This window comes from Solanum tuberosum, unplaced genomic scaffold (genome assembly GCF_000226075.1).
Source record: "Solanum tuberosum cultivar DM 1-3 516 R44 unplaced genomic scaffold, SolTub_3.0 scf00305, whole genome shotgun sequence".
Taxonomy (NCBI): Eukaryota; Viridiplantae; Streptophyta; class Magnoliopsida; order Solanales; family Solanaceae; genus Solanum; species Solanum tuberosum.
In genome coordinates, this window is record NW_006239229.1 from 486610 (window position 1) to 491363 (window position 4754).

A 4754-nucleotide genomic window follows, 5' to 3' on the forward strand; every position below is an offset into this window, starting at 1 on the left:
AGTGGAGTGGTGCTTGGTGTAGTATTGGGTCAAAGGCGAGAGAAAATTCTTCACCCTATTTACTATGCTAGCAAAGCTCTAAATGTGGCCCAGAAGAATTATATTGTGACCAAACAAGAACTTCTTGCGGTTGTTTTTGCATTCGAGAAATTTTGATCCTACTTGCTTGGTACTAAGGTCATAGTGCATACTGACCATTCTGCATTGAGGTATTTGATGGCGAAAAAGGATGCAAAACCAAGATTGATTAGGTGGGTATTGTTGCTGCAAGAGTTTGATTTTGTGGTAAAAGATAGAAAAGGGACCAAAAATAAATTTTCCGATCACTTGTCTAGATTAGAGGAAGAGGCTAAGCTAAAGCTTGGAGATAAGGCTGAAATTAATGATTCTTTTCCAAATGAACAGGTATTGGCTGCTTCTCATGATTTGATTCCTTGGTTCACAGACTTTGCTAATTATTTGGCAAGCGATATTGGGCCCCCAGATTTGTCTTTTCACCAAAGAAAAAAGTTTATGCATGATGTGAAGAAATTATTTTGGGATGAACGTTATTTGTATCGTAGTTGTGCTGATGGGATTATTCGCCGCTGTGTGCCTGAGGTAGAGATGTTGAGTGTACTTGAAGCATGCCATTCATCGCCCGTTGGCGGGCATCATAGTGGTATTCGGACTGCACATAAGATTTTGCAGTGTGGATACTATTGGCCTACCATCCACCAAGATGCTCATGATTTTGCCAAGTCTTGTGATCGTTGCCAAAGAGAAGGAGGGATTTCAAAGAGGCAAGAGCTCCATATGAATCCTATATTGGTGATAGAATTGTTTGATGTATGGGGCATTGATTTTATGGGTCCATTTGTGAGTTCATATGGGATGAAGTATATTCTTGTTGCGGTTGATTATGTATCGAAGTGGGTGGAAGCAGTTGCGCTCTCCAACAATGAAGGTAAAAGTGTCACCGCATTCTTGAAAAAGAATATCTTCTCCAGATTTGGTACACCAAGGGCTATTATTAGCGATGGCGGTTCTCACTTTTGTAATAAGTTGTTCAAGGTACTACTTGAGAAATATGGTGTCCGTCACAATGTAGCCACTCCTTACCATCCACAGACTAGTGGTCAAGTTGAAGTATCCAACAGAGAGATCAAACAGATATTGGCGAAGACTGTAAATGCTAATAGAACGGATTGGTCAAGGAAGCTTGATGATGCTCTATGGGCATACCACACTACATACAAGACCCCCATAGGTATCTCTCCTTACCAATTTGCCAAGACCCCCATAGGTATGTCTCCTTACCAATTTGTATATGGGAAGTCTTGTCATTTACCAGTAGAGCTAGAGCATAAGGCGATGTGGGCTATGAAGAAGTTAAATTTGGATTGGGGCACTGCATCTAATCAAAGGATCAATGACCTGAATGCGCTTGATGAGTTTCGCCTAAAAGCTTATGAAAGTTCAGCCTTGTACAAAGAAAAGATGAAGAGGTATCATGATCAAAGAATTGAAAAGCGAGAATTTGTGGTTGGTGATCTTGTGCTTCTATTCAACTCTAGGTTGCGCTTGTTTCCAGGCAAACTCAAATCCAAATGGACCGGGTCATCTTTGCTCACAAAAGTGCTCCCTCATGGAGCAGTTGACCTTGAAAAAAAGGATGGAACAAGGTTCATGGTAAACGGGCAAAGGATCAAGATCTATCTGGGAAATGCTGAAACTGTGCAAGAAGTGATTGAGGCCTACAATCTTGATGAAGTCTGAGTAATCAAGAGGCCTGCGTCGTGCCGCGACGTTAAATCAAGCGCTGCTTAGGAGGCAACCTAAGATGTACAATCTAGCCAACGATAGGGTACGATGGCACCCAAGAAGTTGGTCACCTACTCAAAACAGGGAAAGTCCAAATCTGTTGCCCCTAGTTTCTGGTTAATAGATGAGGACACAGACACCGACACAGATCCAACATATGTTCCTCTCAACCCTCAGACTTCTCGCACTGCACCTCGAGGCACCAGAGGCACCCCCCGGAAGGTGTTTTCCGACGTAGTCACTGTCTCCCAGTCTGATGAGGAGCACATACTGATAGGATCACCAACTGGGGCTGCTTCCAGTTTAGAAGGGTCGATGTCCGGACCTGAGTTCGCCCATGCTTCAGGTTCCGAGTCTGCCCATCCTTCAAGATCTGAGTCTGAACATACTGCAGGGTCCAGTGCTAAATCAGCCACAGAATCTGGTGAGAATGACCAAGCAGCCTCGTCTGATGAGACAACTAGCTCGGAGTCCATACTGTACCACGGAATGATGACCCCACTCCAGTAGCCGGCGAGCCAAATAGATGGTGCGTAGAGGGCCAATGGCAAATATATAGGGATGCCAAGATAATAAATGACATACAGAAAATGGCCCGACTTATTACAGAGGAGCGCAGAGTCCTCACAGGGAGCTTGCACACTGTCCCAGACATCCACCAACTGTTTAACTTTCACAAGTGTGACTGGATGTCTCAAGACCCAGGGACGTATAGTGAGGAGATTGTGCGAGAGTTCTACGCCTCATATCCCGCCACTCTCCGCGGTTCAATTACCAAGCAGTCAAAGCCCTTAGCCCAAGATCCTCTCACTTCCACTATGGTCCGGGGTTGTCCGGTGGACATATCACCTGCCACCATTAGCCGTTTTCTCTATGGTCCTACCACGGGTCACTCTTGGTCTCTTAACACTTCAGAGTTTGATTATCGATGGGACATAGTACGGAGTGGATGTTTAACTTTCACAAGTGTGACTGGATGGCTCGAGACGTAGGGACGTATAGTGAGGAGACTGTGCGAGAGTTCTACGCCTCATATCCCGCCACTCTCCGCGGTTCAATTACCAAGCAGTCAAAGCCCTTAGCCCAAGATCCTCTCACTTCCACTATGGTCCGGGGTTGTCCGGTGGACATATCACCTGCCACCATTAGCCGTTTTCTCTATGGTCCTACCACGGGTCACTCTTGGTGTATTAACATTTCAGAGTTTGATTACCGATGGAACATAGTACGGAGTGGCGCGTTCCAAAGGAACGCTGAGCAGCGAGAGGCTGTTCTACTACGATTGGCCAGGTACATTGCTGCAGATGGCGAGCGTGCGGAATAGGTCACCGCTCCACGGTTGGGCATCCGGAAGGCCACATTAAATTTTGTGGCCAAGTTTTTCTGGCTGTTGGTACGTAACAGAGTGTTGCCTACGAAAGCTGATAATCAAGTCACTTGGGACAGAGAGATCATGGTTGCAGCATTGGTAGCAGGAGTGGAGATCGACTTTGCCCGCATGCTGCTGACAGAGATTCACGAGAGGGCTTTCAGGACCTCCACTACTTACCCTTTCCCATGTCTAATTTTTCATTTGTGCAGGGACTCTGGAGTGCCGATCTAGCATTATGACAAGTTAGTCCACCCTACAGGGGCATTGGACATCGGCCTTATTCGAGATGAGGCGAATGTGGCAGCACCTCACAGAGAGCCTCAGATTGAGGTACCTCACTTGGGTACTGATCTTGCAAACACAGTGAGGCAGGCACAGGGCGGTGACCCCATTATCCCCAGACCACACCGACACTGTCCCGAGCTCTTCTTCTCAGGCAGCTAGTATGGCTCCTAGCTCTTCCCGGTCCACACCACAATTAGGACCTACTGTTTTCCCATTGGCCAGAGTACAGAAGTTAGAGGCTTAGATGGCCACACTGCTGCATCACATCCAGTTGTGGATGCAAAAGTCGATAGCTGAGTCTGAGGCGAGGATGGAGCGCAGGATGGAGGGGATGATAGACCGGAAGGTCCAGGCTGTTAATAAGAGGCTTGATGCCTTCGAGTTGCGAGTTCTCGAGCGATCAGCCCCGACCACAGATATATCTTCTTTGCAGGCTGACTTATCCAGCCTCCGGACTAACGTTGATGCCATTCTTGCTGCATCTGCAGTTGAGACTCAGGCTACTCCTACTGCACTGGCTGATGATACAGTGCTTGATTTTCTATTCAGTGGGACCACCGAGGAGAGGTCTGCACCGACACATGCCAAAGGCAAGCGGCACCGTTCTCATCGCACGGAGGAAGAGAAAGCTCAATAGAGACAGCGTCGACAGGAGAAGGAGGCTAGGAGGGCTTCGATTGTAAACGAAGGGTTGCGCCAGCAGACGGTGCGTGAGAGAGTTGCAAGGGCATCGAGCTCTGTCCCAGTTGCAGCGGTTCAGCCTGTTGTGAGAGACGTTGTGAGCATCACTGATGGTGCGGTGAGATTGATGGAGAGCACTATTAAGAGTGCTATGATTGCAGATGTGGGCACTACTGAGGGTACCACCACCACTGTTCCAGCGGGCTCCGGGAAACAGGACCCCCCTTCTTGTTGATGATTCGCCGACGCTTTGCGCCACAGGTTTGCCTCACCCAATCCATTTTCTCTTATTGCTTTTGGTATGCATTGGGGACAATCGCATCTATTTTTGTTGGGGGTAGGGTAAATGGATTGTGAGTGATAGGGTGAAGTCTGAATAACCCAACTCATGAATCCTCTCTTGGGGTTTTCTTGCGTGTGTTCTTTTTCTCCAAGAGACTATTTAATTTCTGTTGAATCGGCATGTGTTAGGATCGTATGTGTAGAAGCATGAAAAAGAAAGAAAGCATGATGACTTATGAAAAATGATACATGTCAGATTTTGTGATGTGTACTAGAATTTGTCGTCTACGATAAGTTGAATGTGTCGGCTCTGAGTATGACATAATCATGA